Below are 22,381 nucleotides of genomic sequence, written 5' to 3'. Positions count from 1 at the left end.
GGAAACGTTCCAGGTACAGAGGAAAAAGGTTCCTGTAAGCTCTTAGTTGTTTGTTCAAGTTTGAGTCAATGTGCTGACTGCCATGATCTCTGGCTAGAGATCTGTTCAGCCTTGAAGTACCCCGCTGCGAGTGGCTACTCTCTGGGTGGAAATAGAGACTTTGCTAGACCTGCAGTTCAAGGTGCCTAAGTTCTTCCCCCGTTGTCAGAAACCATGAAACAGACTGAGACAGAAGTACAATCAAATAACACTTGTTTATTAATAAAAATAAAAAAGTAAATAGAAAAAAGCGTAGTCAAGCATAGCCAGAGTCCAGTAGCCAGATCGGGTAGTCAGCCAGTCCAAAGTTCATAAACCAGATCGGGTAATCAGCCAGGCCAGAAGTCAGGGATCCAAGGAGAGCAATTGCAAGCAGGATAAGAAGCCAGGAGGAATGTCAGCAAGCCAGTCTTGAAACAAACAGCAGGAGATGGTTCCTTGTGATGTAATCAACGCGAAGGCAAAGGAAAGAGTGAGCTGGAAGGCTTTAAATAGGCAGGTCAGGCGAGCATCATGGGGAACAGCTGGTAACTGTGGAAAGAGAAGAGAGCTGGCAATTAGCCGACAGCTGAGCGGCCAGTCCAGAGGAGGAAGGGCTAAGCCAGACCTGACAGTACCCCCCCAATGACCCCTCTCCCTCGGAGGGCCACCGGGCTTGAGGGGAAACCGTCTATGGAACTCGCAGAGGAGGACAGGGGCATGTACGTCAGAGGATGAAACCCAGGAGCGTTCCTCTGGACTGTACCCCTTCCAATGCACCAGGTACTATATGCGCCCACGGAACCTACGGGAGTCAACAGTGGATGGTACCCCATACTCCTCATGGTTCTCAACCTGAATAGGGTGAGGACATGGCACAGAGGTGGTAAATCGGTTACAGACCAATGGTCTCAATAAGGAGACATGAAACACATTTGAGATGCGCATACTAGGAGGAAGGTCCAACGCGTAAGCTACTGGGTTAATCCTGTGAAGGATACAGAAAGGCCCAATAAACCGAGGTGAAAACTTCAGTGAGGGAACACGAAGCCGGAGGTTGTGAGATGACAGCCAGACCCTGTCCCCAACCTGGTAGGAAGGCGCAGGCAGGCGTCTGCGGTCAGCATGGAGTCCGTACCTATCATTAGCATGACGCAAAGCCTCCTGGACTTGTACCCAAGTGGAACGAAGATGCTCCTCTAACACAGGAATACTCTGCGGAACAAACGAGTCAGGCAACATGGAAGGTTGGAAACCATAATTCACCTTAAATGGAGACAATCGGGAGGCAGAATTCAAGGCACTGTTGTGAGAAAACTCTGCCCAAGGTAATAGGTCAGACCAGTTGTTATGATGGTCAGAAATATAGCAACGTAGAAATTGCTCCAAGGACTGATTGGCTCGTTCTGCTGCCCCATTAGACTGCGGGTGATACGCAGAAGAAAACGCAAGCTGGATTCCCAACTGTGCACAAAAGGCTCGCCAGAACCCGGAGACAAACAGACTGCCCCTATCCAAGACAATCACCTTGGGTAGCCCATGTAAGCGAAAGATCTCCCGAGCAAAAATGGAAGCCAGTTCCTTATAGGTGGGCAACTTCTTAAGTGGAATACAATGACACATCTTTGAGAACCGGTCAACCACCATAAGGATAACAGTGTTGCCTTGGGAGTTGGGCAATTCCACAATGAAATGGCCTCTCTCCATTGGGTATGGGTTGTAGGAGGCACCAACCAACGACACCCCTCCCGTCACTCGCCCTTGATAGGCCCTACAGACAGACAGATTGATAGGCAGATAGGTACACAGACAGACAGACCAATAGACAGGCAGATATGATAGATAGATAGGTAGATGATAGCTAGATAGACAGACAGACAGACAGACAGACAGATAGATAGATAGATAGATAGATAGATAATAGATAGACAGACAGAGAGACAGACAGGTAGATAGATAGATAGATAGAGAAATAGATAATAGATAGATAGACAGACAGACAGATAATAGATAGATAGATAGATAGATAGATAGATAGATAGATAGATAGATAGATAGATAGATAGATAGATAGATAGACAGATAATAGATAGATAGATAAATAGACAGACAGATAGATAAACAGATAATAGATAGATAGATAGATAGACAGACAGACAGACAGACAGACAGACAGATAGATAGACAGAGGGACAGACAGATAGATATGTAGATAGATAAATAGATAATAGATAGCTAGGCAGACAGATAGATAAATAGAGAGACAGACAGACAGATAGATAGGTAGATAGATAAATAGATAATAGATAGATAGACTGACAGACAGATAATAGATAGATAGATAGATAGATAGATAGATTGACAGATAGACAGACAGATAGATAGAGAGATAGATAGATGGATAATAGATAGATAGATAATAGATAGATAGACAGACAGACAGACAATAGATAGCTAGACAGACCGATAGATAGACAGAGAGGCAGACGGGTAGATAGATAGATAGACAGACAATAGATAGATAGAGAGGCAGACAGGTAGATAGATAAATAGATAATAGATAGATAGATAGATAAATCGACAGACAGATAGACAGATAATAGATAGATAGACAGATAGATAGACAGATAAATAGATAATAGATAGATAGATAGATAGATAATAGATAGATAGATAAATAGATAATAGATAGACAGACAGATAGATAATAGACAGACGGACAGACAGATAGATAGGTAGATAGATAAATAGATAATAGATAGATAAATAGACAGACAGATAGACAGATAGATAGATAAATAGATAATAGACAGACAGACAGACAGACAGATAATAGATAGATAATAGATAGACGGACAGACAGATAGATAGGTAGACAGACATATAGAGAGACAGACAGGTAGCTAGGTAGATAGATAATAGATGATAGATAGATAGAGAAGAGAGAGGGAGAGAGATAGACCTGGTGAAGGTGATCCTGTACGATGGCTGTAGCTGGGACCCCGCTGGTACACACATAATTGCTCCTGCAGATTGCTGGGTGAATGGAGATGAATTCCCAGGCACAGAAGATGCAGGGCACCCCCTCCCCCCTCCCTCCGATCCCAGCATGAGAAGGTATGTGGAGAAAAGACACTAAAAGAAGCAGGGCACCCCCTCCCCCTTATCACAGATTACAGCATAAGAATACAGTACGAGAGGACAGACACTGGCAGACCAGAGTGTCAGATCACATTACCTTGTTCTTGCTTCATGGATCCGACTTCCCACTGGCATAGAAAGTGAAAGTAACTCGGCTGCAGGGGGAAAGCCCCTCCCAGTCCTACAGCGGTGCTAATGGTCAGCTAGGCAGAGAGACAGAAGGCTCACCCAATGACAGTGGAGAGGCGCTTAGCTGTGCGCCACAAAGCAGCACAAAACCCTGCAAATGTAGCTTCTCGCCTGCAATCATGGGATTGCAGTGACATGACGCTTCCATATTGCACTATGGCCGGCGCTCATGCACAATGAACTTAAAGAACTTTTTAATATTTTTTTTTTTTAAAGGGCCCTTTTTTTTTGTCACTAGCCCATGTGCCCCCTATGGATGGGCCGCCACTGATGAACAGGCCTGCAGCCCCAGAGTCGATTAGAGCCTGTATCTCGATAGACGACTCAGCCCAAGAAAGGGTGACCAAAACCAGGGGCTTATCCTTCTGGATAAATGGGGAAGAAACAACGCCACCTAAGGTCTGTCCATGACAGGACCTCAAGGTTCGGGTGTTCCCTGGACGGGTAGGACAAGACTTCAAAAAGTGACCTGCCTGGCCACAATAAAGGCACAATCTCTCCCTCCTCCTAAAGGCTATCTCATCCGCAGAGAGACACGTGAAGCCCAGGTACATGGGTTCATCTTCACTGACCAACTCGGTACCAGGAGACATGGGTGGGACTACAAAGCTTGGAGGCAAACGTACAGGAGGCTTCCGCAAGCGCTCCTTAAGAGAAAGTCTTTCTCTGAGTCTGGAGTCAATGAGGATGGCAAACGAGATCTAGCTCTCCAGCTCAGTGGGTATATCTCGGGCTGCTATCTCATCCTTGATGGAATCCGAGAGACCATGAGAAAAAGCAGCCACGAGGGCCTCATTGTTCCAAGCAACCTCTGCTGCCAGAGTATGGAATCCAATGGCGTAGTCGGCAACAGTTCTTGTACTCTGTTTGATGGACATGAGGCACTTGACAGCAGTAGCGGAGCGTGTGGGAACATCAAAAACCCTTTTAAAGGAGGCCACAAACTGAGGGTAACTCAAGACAACAGGTTTTTGCATCTCCCATAGAGGGTTAGCCCAGGCCAAGGCTCTCTCAGAAAGCAAAGATATCACGAAACCCACTTTGCTTCTGTCCGTGGGAAACGCCTGGGGCAGCATTTCGAAGTATATCTCAACCTGATTGAGAAACCCTCTGCATTGAACTGGATCGCCCCCAAATCGCTGGGGAAGCGGAGCAGAACCAGACATACCTCTTATAGAGGTAATACTCGAGGCGGGTGCCTGTACAGAGACTGGGACGGCCTGCGACTCTGGTTGGACCGGAGCAGCCACCGTGGGGGATTCCAGGTGAGCCGTGCGATTCAGGAGCGTTTGCCAAGGCAAACTGATCCATGCGGTGATCTTGCTCATCCAATCTGGAAAAAATATTACCAACAAGTGGATTGACTGTATCTTCTGAATTCATGGCCTTCGTGTACTGTCAGAAACCATGAAACAGACAGAGACAGAAGTACAATCAAATCACACTTGTTTATTAATAAAAATAAAAAGGTAAATAGAAAAAAAGCATAGTCAAGCATAGCCAGAGTCCAGTAGCCAGATCAGGTAGTCAGCCAGTCCAAAGTTCATAAACCAGATCAGGTAATCAGCCAGGCCAGAAGTCAGGGATCCAAGGAGAGCAACTGCAAGCAGGATAAGAATCCAGGAGGGATGTCAGCAAGCCAGTCTTGAAACAAACAGCAGGAGATGATTCCTTGTGATGTGACCAACGCAAAGGCAAAGGAAAGCGTGAGCTGAAAGGCTTTAAATAGGCAGGTCAGACGAGCTTAATGGGGAACAGCTGGTAACTGTGGAAAGAGAAGAGAGCTGGCAATTAGCCGACAGCTGAGCGGCCAGCCCAGAGGAGGAAGGGCTAGGCCAGCCCTGACACCCGTGCCCTCTGTTCCCTAAGAGACTGTGTTAATTGAAAGTTCTACTGCAAAATAAAACCCTTTTGAAAGGACTTCATCTGTGTCAGTGTACAAGTTGTTGGGTATCAACCCTGGGAACCCCTAGAAGTGGAGGAGCAGGCCAAGAGAAGGTAACCGGTAAGCCCATTCAGTCAAGGCCGCCCTGCAAGGGGTTATGGCCGCTAAACGTGGGGGCTCGTAGTCCGGGATTTACCGTTACCTCGCAGGGCCTTGGAATAGAGGGTGAAGAATGTGTTTTTTTAACTGCGCCACAGAGATCAGCACCATATTGGAGAGACTTTCACTGAGGTGCGTAAGCACGGGAGGAGCCTGTATCAGAAGCCTGTGAAAATATACAGGAGCCATCGCCCAGTGGGAGGAGTTTGAGCTGATCTTTTCCCCGCACAAGGCATTGCGTGAGTGTGTGTTACAGAAAGAAGCAGTGAGGTTGTTTCTCGGAGTTCGGAGGAAAAAAACTAAAAATGTTTCGCCCTTTTCACACGCAGTTAGCACCTGGACCCAGGATGCCGACAGAGAAGGGTCTGGTGAGTGTGCAGATGCCAGGGATGGAAGTCACGGATACTGGCATCCGATTGCTGCGGCAGGGGAGGTTCGCCCTGTGCAACATAGGAGAAGTCGAGGCACTCGGGATATTATGTGGAAGGTGTGATGGGCTGGTCACAAACCCTCGACCTTTCTCGAGATGCCCCAAGTGCGGGAACTATGTATTCCAGGTAGAGCAGCCTGTTGTCCCACCCTGGGCCTTCCGCTATAATTGGGCCACGGGCGTCGCCATGGAGGAGACTGCTGGTAGTTTACCGTCATTATTGTTCGGGGTCAGGCTACCACAAGTGACCCTGTCCCTTTTGAGGTCCGGGAGACCTCTGCTGAGGTTGCGGAGGAGGCTCCGCGGAAGAAGGCCGCTGTTGCAGCGTGGGCCATACAGGCAGAGGAGAGGAGCAAGAAATCCCACCATTGCAGATGAAGGCCTGCCTCCTGCACTCCGAGGCCGGACATCTGGGGAAAGGTGTTCAAGTGCAAGCCTCGGGGTACCACTAAAATCAATATGGAAAATGACCTGCCTGCTGGGGATTCCTCGCCTGGCACACCAGCAGAGACTGGCTCTGACGAGGGAGATGACTGGTGCTTTGAGCCGAAATTGCCGTGAGTAACAGTTTTAGACTTTTAAATTCTTTTAATGTTAAACGGACTGTTGCCAGTGCATGGACACTGCACAGAATGACGGGGCCGCTAAGCTCCTGAGACTTTTATTAAGCGGGCGGCAACAGAGTATGGACTTGATTTCTCCTGAATTGGGTAAAGTTATGGACACTAGGGAGGTGACATAAGGAAAATGTCGGGACTGTCGGAAGGTCTTAGAGTCACCGCAAAAGATGTTTTCATATGAGAAGTGATGAATGGTTTCAAGGGTGTTTAATACACTAGAGCTATGGTCGGTACATCTACAGTGACAGAATTATAATATGCCGCACGGAAAAAGAAAGCTCTATCTACTTCATTACTACAGTTGATGCCCAAGGGAAAGATCTGATGCTACCTGACCCAAGGTTCTATTGGTGAACTGTTTCTGGAGTAAAGTTTTGAGATAGTTTGCAGAAAGAAAGGAGAACAGTTTCCTTGTGTCTTAAAAATTTTCAGTATCTGCAATTCACAAAAAAACTTTGGGGTAGTTAGACAGGTGGTTCTACAGAGAAATGCACGCCAAGTTCTTCAGGCGTTTTGCTCAACGTGTTCATTTGTTAAAGGACTTGCAGGTTCAGCGGCTCTGACCACTAGGTGGCGTGAGTCGGCAGAATTAGTGATAGTGCGCAGAGACTTTTCTTTTCGCCAGTGATTAGAATGCGTTAGGAAAGATATTTCACATGCTATTGAAGGAGGAAATTCCAATGTGAAAATGCCGGAATTTTGCTCTTCAAAACTTAGGATGTATAGTGTACAGTATTGACTTTTTGTATTATGTTTCTCTTTCAGGATGCATCGAGATCGGCTATCAAGGTCATCGGAGGATTCTGGGTGGGCTTAGATAGTTAGATGGGTGGTATGCAAACAGCATTGATGTGATATTGTGATAAGTGTTGATGTTTGAACATGTTTCCCTTTACTTTCCCTTCCCCAACACCAAAAACAAGAACTCAGGCACTGTTTAGTTTTTTGTTATTGTATAGGATTTTTGCCCTGGCTGTTACCTAGACGATGGGGACATCGTCTAAATGGCTGGGGGGGAGGGGGTTGTGTAGCGGATGACATTTGGGATCAAATGTCACACGCCTGAAAATTTAGTTTTTGGCCTCAGAACAGTAAAGGTTCTGAGGGTTGATTATGTAGGTAGGCCTTAACACCAGTCTGGCCAGGCTATGTTTGGAAGTTCTGCCTGGTCATGTTAGCGGTGAGGCGCACATGACAGGCCAGAACCAACTCTGGTTGAATGTTTGGGTATCGGCCCTCTTGGAGCCAATCAGCGGAAGTGCCGGGGCCTGCTGAGGAGTCTGGGAGGGGGTACTTAAACGGGTGTGGGTCACGTGTTCGAGGTTCCGGAGTTGTTCAAGAGACCCGTGTGGTCTGGTCTGGTTCCAGGACCGGAGTAGCCCCGTGAGGGGTCCCGATCACGGGGTGTTCGAAACCACCACAACATGATCCTGTCAGTGGCCCCGTATAGACCTGCCTGGTCTGTGGTAGGGACCCATCCGTTCCCGAGTCTCAGAACCTGCTCGTCCGAGGCGCAGTAACTGAGGGAGGATTCAAAGTGTCCAGGTGTGCTCTCGGCTTGGAGGGACACCGCAGCTCGTGGAAGTGACCGGGGGAGGACTCTTCAGAGGAGGGCTGGCAAGTGGCATCCTGAGAAGTGCCTGGTTACTGAGTTGAGAAGGATATTGACGAATTCACACTTTTCCAGTACCATAAAGGTGACAGGGAAATGTTCCAGGTACAGAGGAAAAAAGTTCCCCTTTGCCCTTAGTTGTTTGTTCAAGTTTCAGTCAACGTGCTGACTGCCATGATCTCTGGCTAGAGATCTGTTCAGCCTTGAAGTACTCAGCTGCGAGTAGCTACTCTCTGGGTTGAAATAGAGACTTTGCTAGACCTGCAGTTCAAGGTGCCTAAGTTCTTCACCCGTGCCCTCTGTTCCCTAAGAGACTGTGTTAATTGAAAGTTCTACTGCAAAATAAAACCCCTTTGAAAGGACTTCATCTGTGTCAGTGTACAAGTCGTTGGGTATCAACCCTGGGAACCCCTAGAAGTGGAGGAGCAGGCCAAGAGAAGGTAACCAGTAAGCCCATTCAGTCAAGGCCCCCCTGCAACGGGTTATGGCCACTACACAGATAAGGCAACAAGTGAGTTTAATAACTACCTTAATCATCCTCAGAACCGGTGTAATTAATATGTGTTCGGGTTTAAAGGGATGAAGAGGCAACCCTAGCAGAGGTCAACAATGGCAGCCTCCATACTCTTTTGGTGCAGGTTTTCCTTAAATGACAGAAGAGCAAAGGGGACTATAAGGAAGGATTCTAGGCCTACTGTTGCCTCCTTGTCCACATACCCACCTAGGGCCTACCCTTTCAAAAACATAGTAATTCCTTAAGGCCAGGAGGCAGTGATGGAAGCAGAGCCTAGTCTCCTGAATAGAGCTAGGCCTTTCCACAAATGGTAGCTGTGAAGTAAACAGGCCCCAGGGTCCCCAGACTTATTCACCAGTTCATAAAAGAGTGGATTGGTTTGCCTGGGATACGCAGTGATTCATAATGACTATACCTCTCAACTTTCTGAAATTATAAAGAGGGATGCTTTTTGGCACATGGCCCACAAAGATCTAATATGCAGATAATGACTGGCTAAATCGTACAAGTGTTTTTTAACCTCTATTTGTCTTTATATTGGCTCTTCAAAATAGAAAATGCAGTTATATAAAGGTTGGATAAAAAGTTTAGTACAGTATAACTGTGCTGCCCCAACAGGGCATATATATATATATATATATATTGTTTTCCTAACCATTTTTCTCTGGACATTTATATTTAGTTCACATGCTGCTATCTAGTGACCTTTTGTGGTAATGCATTTGTGTTCTCAAGTTATTTCCCCTTATGTTATGACATACTTCCTTTGTATGTAATGCTCCATACTTCTTCCTGTGTTTTGTAATTCCTGTGTCATCAATGGAGTAACAGCCTCATGTAGCAGAGCACATGTATTCTACTTTGTAAACTACAGACAATATCATCTTTTGACTGCATAATACCACAACCTGTTCATCTATTTGTATCATGTCATCTGCTGTAATCTGATGATCAGAATAAAGCCTCTGTGGATGGAAATCGGTATTGGTGGAGTTCAAGCTATCTGATGAGGATTGTTCTCAGTGATTATATCTGCTTATACAGGCCAAGCATAGAGGTCTCACAAGGGATAGATTGCTTCACAACAATCAGAGTCAGAATAATAACACTTTTGGTAGTAAAATAGTACATTTTATATAGGGATGTGCAAATCAGACAAAACAAAGGGACAACTGAGGCTGCATGAGGGACAAATGGGTTTGGCCTCAAAAGAGGAACAGTCCTTCCAAACGAGAAGCAGTTGGGAGCTATGATGGTGACCACATATCAACCAATCCACTCATCCCTATGCTCAGTGTTAGGAAAAGGTTCTTTAGCACCCATATCAAAAACACCAAGGTGTGCTTCCCCATGAGCTCTGAACCACTTCATTGACACAGGTTGCAAGCCCTGTTCTTTTTTTTTTTGTGCTCCTTCCTGCTGAAGTGCCCAAGGTGACCTCTGCTGCCATCCCCTTGGCCTGGCCTGCCTATCCTTAAAGTGGTTGTAAACCTCAATTATGAAATCTGAACAAAGCTCATATAGCGGTAGTGTTCTGAGTGTCATTTCTCTCTGGTGCTTTGTTCCTCTGTTATCAGCATAAGTTTTCATAAGATAAAATTTGTGTTGGGAGTAGAGCTCAGCATGCAGCTTATCTATTCACAACACAGTTCTGCTGTGTGTGTGAAAGGGGTGTGCTCCTTTCCTCCAATCAGCTCTCACACAGGGGTTGATTTACTAAAGGAAAATGGACTGTGCACTTTGCAAAGTGCAGTTGCTCCAGAGCTCAGTTAATTGGGTAAGGCTTTACTTTGCAAAGAGTACCCAATCACGTTCAAGGAAAAAAAAAAATATTTTTGCTTGTTCATGATTGGATGGTGGAAATCAGCAGAGGTTATTTTACTAAGCTCTGGAGCAACTGCACTTTGCAAAGTGCACAGTCTTTTTGCCTTTAGTAAATCAATCCCACAGTGTCTCAGACTTCTAACTGCAGCTCTCCACCCCCTCCTCTGTGATACTGAAAAAGCAGAATGATTTCACCTAAAATCAGCACTCTGGAAGGAATGCACAAAAAAAGAAGACTGCAGATAAACAAGTAAAACCTACGTATGAGGATTTGTTTCATCTCTGTGTATCACCTGGGACTATTCACTTCACTGGGTATATGAGAGTTTACAACCACTTTAACATTACACTTTTGTTAGCACATTGCACCATAGCACAATGCAAAATTGAATCACTAATGGGGAGTAGTGACTTCTGGATTGGATTACATTTTGGGGTTGATTTACTAAAGGCAAATAGACTGTGCAATCTGCAAGTGCAGTTTATCCAGAACTTAGTTAACGACAGAAGCTCTGCTGACTTCCATCATCCAATCATGTGCAAGCAAAAATGCTGTTTTTTTTTATTTTTCATTGCACATGATTGGGTATTCCTTGCAAAGTGAAGCTTTTCCTCATTTACTAAGCTCTGAAGCAACTGCACTTTGCAAAGCGCACATTCAATTTGCCTTTAGTAAATAAACTCCTATGTCTAATTCCTAGGTTTGGAATCCTTAAAATTAGGACATGCCCCGAAATAGGCTTGATTTCCTGTTACAGGCCAGACATTTATAGAATGTTTTGTCTTTCGGTTAGTTTGTCATAAAACGAAAAATGGGTTTTGTTAAATAGAATTTGCATTGTATGTTTAGGACGGAATTTTCGTTTTCTCCTGTAATTTTCCTTTGTTGAGAGAAGGAAAGAAGCTTGTATAAAATATGTGCTGCCAGTATAAGATTTCACAGCTCATGTTTTTCATTATGCACAGTTTGTGAGAAGTGAAACTGGACTTAATCCTTTCTAATCAAGATTCAAGGGATATACAATGCATGTTATTAAGGGAGGAAGTAGCCATCATAGAGGGGACTACAATTCCCAGCAAGTCCTTCCAACTCTTACATGGAACCTTCAGTCCTCAGCTTGGCTGCCCACATCTGGAAGGGTAGCTTGGGAAATCTTTATACACTGTATTAGCAGGATGGCATTAGCAGCAGTGCATAACAGTGTTAAATCAGTGGTGTAAACACTTACCAGCTCTGGGCATTTCTCATCAGTTCAGGTTACACTGCGGACATATGCATTCCGCACACTCGAATCGCATTCTGTTTCTGAGCACTTCCTCATTTTTGCTCTGTTTTTATTCAGCAATATAGTTTTTTTTTTCTTCTGATCTATCTTTGGTTCGTCTGCCACGCAGCAACACCAGTAGCAGGAAATGGATCTCAGACGTTTTTGGCTAACCGTCTTGAGTTAGTTAAAGGAGCAATGACATTCTACTAATTTAATATGTCTGTGCAAATACCTAAAAGAGAGCCGGAGAAGGAGATTCCAGGGCTTGAAATATCTGCAAAGAGATGATGCTTAAAGTGGAGCCCCAGCCAAGTAGCTACGTACCGCGCTAAAATACATCTATATCTGCCAAAAATATTTGGCAGGCATTCTTGTGATTTGCACACTCTGCATAACCAGCCGGGTGACACCATTGTTATCTACAGCAGCTATGCAGCTTCCTGTGTCAATTGCCCACTCATTTAACTTTGATTGAGCCTTCACATATCAGTCCATAACAAAATAGGGCAGCCGCTTGCTGCAATAAAAGTCAGACAGCACGTTTATTGAAATATCTGAAGCATTATTTCGCCACGATAATGCTCCAATGCATTTTACATCATAGGTGGAGCTTATTCATAGGGTGAATGCACCCAGGATTGGAGGAAGCTACAGATATAAGCCTGCAGTGGAACTTGTCAGCTTTCAACAAAATAATGATTGACACTTGACAAATTGTCTTACTGAGGTCAGAATCAGAGCATTATGGGAATAATGTGCCAACAATGGTTAAAACTGTGTTCAAGGCAAGCATAAAAAAAAATCAAGGATTACAATTGTGTATTTATTAAATATATATATATATATATATATATATATATATATATATATATATATATATATATATATATATATATATATAATTAATAACTATATTTGACTTTATTTCAGCTTTTTGTAAATACCATATGGAAGCTCTAAGATTGGAAGAAGGAGGGGCAGTACCGGGGGTGGACTGACAACTCATGGGGCCCCCAGGCAATCAGAGATTATGGGGCCACACAGTATACAAAAACACGCACACACAGTATACAATCACACAGTATACACATACATGTACATACAGTATACACAGACATGTTTCTATTGACTGAGATGGTACTGGAGAGGTGGGGCAGCTATAATCTCTGGATTTTTAGACCAAAAGGATGTCGGTAAGGGACATTTCAGAGACAGATCTAAAAAAAACACAGATTTTTACATACCGTCCCTAGTTTTACTGAGGCTGGCAACCCTGATGGGGCCCCCTAGTGGCCCGGGGGACCCTCGGGCAGTGCCCGAGTGGCTGAATGGTCAGTCCGCCCCTGGGCAGTACTTGGGGCCAACCAGGTGCCCTGCATTCACTGCTCTGTGAAACTGCTGTCAAGAAGAATGCTAATGGGAGAGGGCAGAGAGATAAGCCCATAAGTCTTTTGCTGCTCCCTTGCTGTCCAGTTGCAGGCTGGGGGTAGGAAACTTGTAGGTGAAGCCTGTTTTAGGTACCTTGTATTGAGAGGAATTACTCACACACAGTTTATAGTGAACTGACATCTTTACATAAATCGGCACAGTCTGTTGGCAGTACAGATAAACCAATCTTCAGCACTAGTATAAACCAGTTTTTCTCAATCTTTTTTCAGTCAAGGCACCCTTTAAAAATTATGGACGATCTCGAGGCATCCTTTAAAAATTATGGATAGTCTCAAGGCACCACATTCTAAAATGTAAAAACTATTCTAACGGCGCATACACACGAGCGGAATGTCCGACGTAAAAAGTCAGACGGAAGCTTTTCATTGCATATTCCTATCGTGTGTATGCCTTATCGAACTTTTTTTTTTTTTTCCGAAAATTCTGACGGACCTAGAAATAGAACACGTTTTAAATATTTCCGACGGAACCAATTCCTATCGGGAAAACCGCTCGTCTGTATGCTGTTTCGACGGACCAAAAACAACGCATGCTCTGAAGCAAGTACGAGACGGAGGCTATTGGCTAGTGGCTATTGAACTTCCTTTTTCTAGTCCTAGCGTACGTGTTGTACGTCACAGCGTTCTTGATGACCAGACTTTGGTGTGATCGTGTGTACGCAAGACAGTTTCAGCGTAACTCCATTGGAAAAACCTTCAGTTTATTCCGACGGGAAAGCCGGTCGTGTGTACGCGGCATAAAGCCTCGTACACCCGATCGGACTTTTCGACAACAAAACTGTGGATTTTTGTTCGAAGGGTGTTGGCTTCAACTTGTTTTGCATACACACAAAAATGTTGGCCAACAATTACGAATGTAGTGACGTACAAGACGTATGTGATATCTTCATTACAAATGCTAGTTTTACAAGATCGAGTGCTTCCGGCTCATGCTTGTGTAGCGCACTACCCCCTTGGGAGCTGCTGAGTTTGTTCATTACCTTTTGTCAGATGGTCCCACTTTCAATCCCCCATGCAATTTCAGGACACCAAACAGTCAACTCTGGATTTTATAAAGCTTTATTCTGGGCATAAATCGGTGGGCTGTTGAAAAGAGTGTATGAGATGCCCCCAGTTTTAAATCCAAAAAGGGTACTGATTTGTAGCCGTAGCATTTGTTAGTGAAGATCCTTCTAGCGATCCTTCCCTGGTTCCAATTCCTATCTCAGGCTTGCACTTCCAATATGGACAGATAAGCATCACTCTGAATAATGTAAGTAGGTAAATATCCGCGCTCAGTTAAACTTAAAGCGGGAGTCCGCCGGGACTCCGCGTTTTTTTTTTTTTTTAAAGCCAGCAGCTACAAATACTGCAGCTGCTGACTTTTAAAATAGTGACACTTACCTGTCCAGCGCGCCCGCGATGTCGGCACCCGAAGCCGATCTCTAGATCGTCTGTCGGGTGCTGCCGCCGCCATCTTGGGTATGGGAATCAGGAAATGGAGCCTTTCGGCTTCATTTCCCGGTTCCCTACTGCGCATGCGCGAATCGCACTGCGCAATAAGGACGGTCCCCGCTGCCTCTGGGATCTGTGTGTTTCCCAGCAGGCAGCGGGGCACTTGCGGAAAGGGGCGGGCACTTGCGGAAAGGGGCGTAATCTACGCCCCTTTTCGCAGAGAGCTATCCCGGAAGTGGGTGCAGAATACCTGTACTGTACAGGTATCTGCACCCCCTCCCCCCTGAAAGGTGCCAATTGTGGCGCCGGAGGGGGGGAGGGTTCCGATGAGCGGAGGTCCACTTTAGGGTGCACCTCCACTTTAAACAACTAACAGCAGTTGAACACCATAACCCAGATACGGGGCACAGAAATGCAAAGAAAAAAATAAATAAAGTGCAGCGCTTGTTCAATAAATGATGATTAAATAATCACACAAGTGAAACGTGCAAAAATGGTGACAATCCAAAACCAAAATAAAGTGGTATTGAAACGAAATCAATATTAACATATAAATGTGCAATAAAAAAATAATAAAAATTAATTCATATGTGAGTCCATAAATCATAAATTAATATCCATAGAAATATCAAAAAAATCCAACAGATAGTGTGACTTGATTGAATAAAAATAATATACTTAACCTCCCTGGCGGTAGGATTCGTTCTGGTTTTAGGTGCTGAAGCGGTACAATTATTTTGCATGGAAATTTTTAAAGTTTTATATTGTAGTTGTAGTCCTGTAATTCTTAGGAATAGCTCTCTTTAAATCTGTTCAAACAACTCTCTTAAATCTGTTCAAACAAGAGTCTAGCAGACATCCCGGGTATGATAAAGTTTATAATATAATAAATAATATTAAAAATTATTCAATAATGTAATCAAAGCCTAAAACACTGAAAAAGGGACACTTTCTGGTCGCTATGGACAATCTCCAAATTCCAGGCAGAAAAAACAGTATTTATAATATAAAAGTGCATGCAGGGCACTGCACAGACCACTAGGGACAAAGGGGGTGTGTAATTTTTTTTATACAGTACTGTATTCTGTAAGATTACAGTACTGTGTGTGTTTTGTGTACTTTTACTTTTTTGAATTTGGCGCCGATCTGCGCTCCCATACGTCGTAACGTCACAGGGAACAGAGCTTGGCGGCATTCGGCACTGTGAATCGAGCGGAGGACAGCTCGATCACGTAGCACGGAGGACATAGCTGGATCCAGGGGACAAGGTAAGTAACTCTCCCTGTGTCCTCCCTGTATCCAGCGATGCGATCCCGAGTCTGGCTCCGGGTTACCGCTCGTGGTGCTGAAATCCCAACCCGAGCCAGACTCGGGATCACCGCTAGGGAGGTTAACCACGTGGGACCGTCACCTTTAATGACCACTAATAAGATTGGGGCTTACCAGATCATCAGCGACGGGAGGTCAGTCAGCGCGTATAATGTCACAAATTCCGGCTCCAGGCGACCAGATGTGAAAAAACAGGTGTCTCTTATCTGCAGACTCTGCAGCTCAGCGATCAGTCACCGCAAACTTCCCAAACATTTGCCAGCGTGAAGGAAACGCCTGGAACTTGTGACATTATACGTGCTGTCTGACCTATCTGTTGGATATTTTTGATATTTCTATGGACATTTATTTATGATTTATGGACTCACATATGAATTCATTTTTATTATTTTTTTATTGCACATTTATATGTTAATATTGATTTCGTTTGAATACCGCTTTATTTTGGTTTTGGATTGTCACCATTTTTGCACGTTTCACTTGTGTGATTATTTAATCATTATTTATTGAACAAGCGCTGCACTTTATTTTTTTCATCACTCTGAATAATGCTGTGGATGTTGACCCCGAAGTCACAGGCCACACTGCCTATTTCCATGACTTGTGTTGTCAAACCTCCCTCAGTCCTGGAAAAGTGCTTGATACTGTGGTCCTTGGATACACAGTATTAAGTTATGGATTAGTCCTACTCGGTTGCACTTCCTTTGCTCTCTCCCAAGCAACAGTGTTCTATTCACAGAAAGTCGATTCCCAGTTTTCTCCATCCAATAAGTTCCTACTTCCTCCTCCACGCTGTCCGGCGCATCCCCGCATTGGGATGTCCGGTCTTTCTCCAGTACTACATGATAACTTCTTCTCCAGGGACTAGACGTCAGCCTACCTGGACTCGCCTCCGGCTATCCAGCTCCAGGATCTCTGAACCCCCGGGCCTTCAAGCCTCCAGTCTTGAAACTCTGGACCTCGAACTCCCTTCCTGGACTCTCCCTAGAGCATGTGACCCCCCTTTTTATGAGAGACCTCCCATTGACCATAGCAATTAACCATTGGTCAATTCTCTCACATGGGTTTCCTGACACTAAGGTCTCAGCCCATCCTCTCTTTCCAGCAAAATCTACTGTCAAGCAGAGGAGGTATCCCTGAGCCCAAGTGTAATTGGCCACATCCCCTTTTACTCTGACACTCCCATAACCCAAATAAACAACCAGGCCTAGTAAAAAAGTAAGACCCTGGCTAAATTTACCTGTCTCTATACCCTACACTGTCAAAAAAAAAACACTAAGCACCTACCTAAAAATAGAGGGCGCTACACTTGATTCTGAGCATGCATGTTTGTACTTTGGACTTTTGTCCGACAGACTTGTGTACACACAATCGGAAAGTCTGACAACACACATTTGTTGGCGTAAAATTTGAGAGTAGGCTAGCCAACATTTGTTGGCGGAAATTCCGATAACAAATGTCCGATGGAGCACACATACTGTAGGACTTACCGCCAATAAGCTCAAATCCAACATTTCCTGTCGGAAAATCTGTGTGTACGGGGCATAAGTTTTACATAATGCAGCAACATCCACAAATCCAAGAAGGACACCCAACATTAAAGGGGATTTATTCTTCCAAAGCAAATACACTTTTGCAAACTTGTACTGACTAGCAATCTGATGTTTCTCCTTTCGTTTTTCTCCATCACTCAGCTAATGTGACCCCAACACTGATGGAGAGGGGTAGGTGAGGGTCAAACGAGGATGTTATGAAGGTGACTGACACCATCCTTATCCACTGATGATGCCATTGGTCGTTAAGACACCGGCAGCTAGAAGGTTGCAATGGTGCACAATGAAAACCCGTAACTTTGTGTAACTAAAAGGCAGGCTTCATCTACACGCCGGCTTATATACAATTTTTGGGCAATTTTAAGGCAGTTTTTCAAGGCACCCATGAAGAAACCTCAAGGCACCCCAGGGTGTTTGGGCACCCTGGTTGAAATAGGCTGGTATAAACAATCCAGAGATTATACAGTCTCAGTATTTTACAGGAAATATTACCGTGGGATGCCTTCTGTTACCAGGGTTAGTGTCCATTCTTGGCATAGACCATAGAGGTTTATATAGTCTGTACTGGCTCCATGCTGCCATACTGTTTATCAGAGGGTACAAAGTGAAGAAGGAGCCTTCTCTGAGCTATTCCTACTCATCTGTCCCTCACAAGAACACCAAAATGATATGGGATCCCTTATTTAAAATCCAAACGCAATGTTCCCCATGCACACATTCAAGAAAACTGTCTGTTTGGTGATGCTGGGTGCTGTAATGACCATAGGCTGGAAACCGTGGATACTCAAAGTGAAGAAAATGTCATCAGCACACCAAGGATTCCTCGAGAGGGTCAAAAGCTTTATTCCATGGTCACATGATAGATATACAGCAGCGTTTCGGAGCCACGCAGGGCCCCTTCCTCAGGTAAGGTTCCCTCACCCAAGATGGCCACTGAAGTCTCCCAAGTGTTCAGTGTCCAATCAAGCTACTTTCCTCTATCAAGAGTTTTGTCACTAGACTGGTTGTACATTGTGGCTGAGCTATTTAAAGTGATACTAAAGTTTTTTGTTTTTTAAATCACAAACATGTCCTACATACATGCTCTGTTTAATGGTTCTGCACAGAACAGCCCCAATTCTCCTCTTCTTGGACTCCCTGCCAGCGTTCCTGTCTTCTCCCCCTTGTCCAGTGCCCCCAATAGCAAGCTGCTTGCTTAGGGGGCACTGGTGAGTGCTTGCTCCAAAGCCCCACTCTATTCATCCATAAGACAAAAAGAGTTGGGGGCCGCCCCCGCTCTCTCCAAATTGGCTCACTGGCTGTGATTGACAGCAGCGGGAGCCAATGGCTCCCTTTGCCGTGTCTCAGCCAATGAGGAGAAAGAGACCCAGAACAGCTGAAGCCCTTGTGCACATCGCTGCATCAAGAGGGGGCTCAAGAAAGTATTGGGGGGCTGTGGGGGGAGCAGTACACAGAACTTTTTTACCTTCATGCATAGAATACATGAAGGTAAAAAACCTTCAGCTTGTACAACCACTTTAAACCTTTACACTGAATATAGAGAAATGATAATTATTTTGCAAGTAAAAGTGTTCCCATATATTTATTTAGTTGTTTGCGTGGAGTTCAGCTTTAGAGCTCTAGAGAGAACACTATAGAACAACTTTGCACCTTTCTTGTTTTCAATGGGACGCTTATTTATTTTGCCCCCATTCCCTACCTTCTGAGTGACATTTGCAGCTTGTGTTGATTTCCTTTCTAGCCTCAGAAAACAGCAATAGAGAAAGTTGTCTTTATAGCAGAGCCATAAGAAGGATTTAAAGATTAATCTCCTTAGTTACTCTGAGAAAAAACTCAGTGGGGAATCACAACATAAAGGTAATTAACAACTTAATTCAGTTGCGGGAGGACAATCCCCTCTATGTTAGGCTGTTTGTTCTGCTCATTCTCCTGAAACAGATATTGCAACGTAAATAGAGATGTATCGGCGTGAACAAGCACCATGATAGAAAAAAAAGAGAATTAGTGGAAATGGGAAATATTCCAATAAAGCATTTAAGCCAAGGTATATAATCTACCCTATAAATTCTAAAAGCTACTCCATGATGAAGCAATTCCTTAAAGGAAACCATTCTGTGTTTTAAGTACATACGCATTTTTGTGCATGCTGAAAAAAAAAAGTCTTTGCACATTTGTTAGTTCTGCTGTGTTCATCTGTCTTTGGTAAACCAGAGTGAAATACATGTAAAGCAGACCTTCGCAATGTATTTGCACCTGACCAACCCCTTCCCTCTGCCAAAATGAAATAAAAAATGCTTCTGACTTTTTTTGTGCTGCAGCGCTCCCCAGTATTCTTGCCTAGACGAGGATGATGCTGCGCTCCCTGTAGACGCACAGATTCTGCATCTGGCCAGATTTGCCCCAGGGTTTCAGGAGCCAACAGAGATCTGCAAAATGCGAGTGCAATGTGCATTCAAAAGAAGCTGAAGAAATGGCATGTCTATGCATGTGTGACAAATCCCATGTGCATATGTGCTGCAATTCTCTGCTGGGTCCCAAAGGCCAGGCAGAATCCTTCAGCACATCTGCGCATGTGCTGTATTCCTAAAGATGCATAAATGTAAAAAACCTTGTGTGCTGCTCCCTCCACAGCCCCCCCCCCCCAATACTTACATGTGCCCAATCCAGTGACGTGCACAAAAGCCTTGGCTGTTGACTCCCTCTCCTCATTGGCTGAGACAGCAGCAGGAGCCATTGAGCCAGTGAGGAGAGAGAGCAGAGGGGCGGGGCCATGCTGAGTGTGTCCATGTACGCACAGCATGGCTTGAGATTGAGCCTACATGATCGCCCCCATAGCAAACAACTTGCTATGGGAGCACGTGGCAGGGGGGTGGAGCCAGGAACGTCAGTAGGTGACCACAGAAGAGGAGGATCGGGGCTGCTCTGCACAAAACCATTGAACAGAGCAGGTAAGCATGACATGTTTGTTATTATTAAAAAAAATATATAAAAAAAATACCTTTAGAATCGCTTTTTACTGCCACTGCTGTATGCCATATGTAGGGGGTTTTACACATACTGAGTGTATATGTGACATACCAGCTGTTAGCTTTCAGATGGAAGTAATGGCTTCCACAGACTCCACTCCTAAAGGATGTGTCCCTCCCTGCATAACCCCTGCTGTATTTCCTGAGCTTCACTATCCTACCTACATGCCCAAGACCCGCATGTTGGGTGTTGTGAGATCAAAGGGAGATAGACCAGAAAACATCCATTGGCTGATCTCCCCTAGTTAGTAAGAACCTGGAAGCAACAAGGATTTTGTTGTTGCTTTCACTTTCCCTGGACTCTGTGACCAGGGAGGAAGAAAATGGACTGCGATCTGCGCTCCATTAGCTTTGGCGTTGTGCAGGAGAGACATCAGGGGTCTAATACATCTTGCATTCCTGGCACACTGCGTCGGTGCTGAGAGAACTGATCCTGTGCACAGGATCATATCATCTCCCCTGGCCAATCAGGAAGCTTAACCATTTCAAAACCGCAATACATATATATATTTCACGCCTTTGCAGTGGTTTATTGGGGCTATGGCTGAGGCTGCAAGCCATAACCCCGGTAATTTTTTTTTTTTTTTTTATATATTGTTCCATGAGATTAGGCGACCTGGCAGATTTTGTAATGGAAGTGACATGCCATCACGGCCATCTTGGTACACCCCGCACTCGGCCACACTAAGCCTACAGTCTGAATTTGCCAAGCGGATATCTTTTTACACCCGCCAACATCTTGCATTTCACATTTATTTTTACAGTATTTAGAAGACCGTGACACTGTTCTGATGTAGAATTTTAAAAGCAGGGACAAGCCTGATGATCTCACATGTTTGCTGATCTGACAGACTGCTGCTTTTAAAATTCAACACCAAAACAGTGTCACGGACTTCTAAATACTGTATTTCACTATATAATCTCAGTTTAGTGTGAAATGCAAGACTTCGGTGGGTATAAAAAAGATGTCCGCTTGGCGACTTCAGACTGTAGGCTTACTGCAGCTGAGTGCGGGGTGTACCAAGATGGCCATGACGGAACGTCACTTCTGTTACAAGTTTTGACGGGTCACCTAATCTGACAAAACACCAGCAATTCTTTTTTGGATAAAAGTGATTAGAGCAGCTGATTAGCCACTGAATAGCTTTAAGCCCTTGTACACACGGTCGGAAATTTCGACGGACTATGTTGTCAGATAATCCGACCGTGTGTGGGCTACATCAGACTTTTTCCGTCGGAATGTCCGACCAACAAAGTTTGAGAGCTGGATATAAAATTTTCCGACAACATGACTTTGTCTGATCGTTTGTAGAGAATTCCGATCGGACAAAGTGCCACGCATGCTCAGATCAAATGACAAGACCAAAGCTATTGGCTACTAGCCTGAACGTAGTCCCGTCGTAATGAAAGAACGTCATCACGTTCTGAACGATCGGATTTTCCAACAACTTTGTCCGATCATGTGTATGCAACACCAGCTTCGGACAAAATGCGTCTGACGGTTTTTGTTGTCGGAATATATATATATATATATATATATATATATATATATTTTTTTTTATTTGCTTCTTTTTTTCCCCGTGTAGTAGAGTATCAGGGCTCAGCTCAGCCCTCCCTTCTCTGAGCTGGCTGCTCAGCTGTTGGCTAATTGCCAACTCCTATCTCTCCACAGCTACTCACCTGTTGATGATATCCTGCTTGTCAGTCCTGTCTACTTAAGCCGTCCAGCCCAGAGGATCTCTGCCTTAGTCTTGGTCAACATCACAGAAACTATCTCCTGCATTCCTGTTTAAAGACTGGCTTGGCTGACATCCCCTCTGGCTCCAGATCCTGCTTGCTGTACCACTACACTGATCCCTGACCTTCTGGCTTAGCTGAATATCCATTCTGATTCTTGAACTCTTGCTATGTTTTTACTACGTTTGTTCTAT

The 22,381-nt window shown here is 44.6% G+C and overlaps 1 protein-coding gene across 3 annotated transcripts in view; it reads right to left on the bottom strand.

The window, feature by feature from the left end:
* The window catches only part of EPCIP (exosomal polycystin 1 interacting protein), a 40,383-nt gene that overhangs the window by 6,120 nt on the left and 11,882 nt on the right, over window positions 1-22,381 (bottom strand). Inside the window, exon 1 of one of the 3 annotated variants that reach the window (XM_077479972.1) lies at window positions 11,622-11,911. The exons of 1 other annotated variant lie outside the window; for it this stretch is intronic. The gene's annotated coding sequence lies outside the window, so the exon portion shown is untranslated. Of the gene's footprint in view, window positions 1-3,256; window positions 3,315-11,621; window positions 11,912-22,381 lie in introns of those variants that run through there. One more of the 3 variants, XM_077479973.1, reaches the window with a different exon arrangement.

The sequence above is a fragment of the Lithobates pipiens genome, unplaced genomic scaffold (genome assembly GCF_037356315.1).
Source record: "Lithobates pipiens isolate NorthernLeopardFrog02 unplaced genomic scaffold, aLitPip1_a1.2 Scaffold_16, whole genome shotgun sequence".
Classification (NCBI taxonomy): domain Eukaryota; kingdom Metazoa; phylum Chordata; class Amphibia; order Anura; family Ranidae; genus Lithobates; species Lithobates pipiens.
Note: the sequence above shows the minus strand (reverse complement) of the source record. Positions and strands in the feature narration are given on the sequence as shown.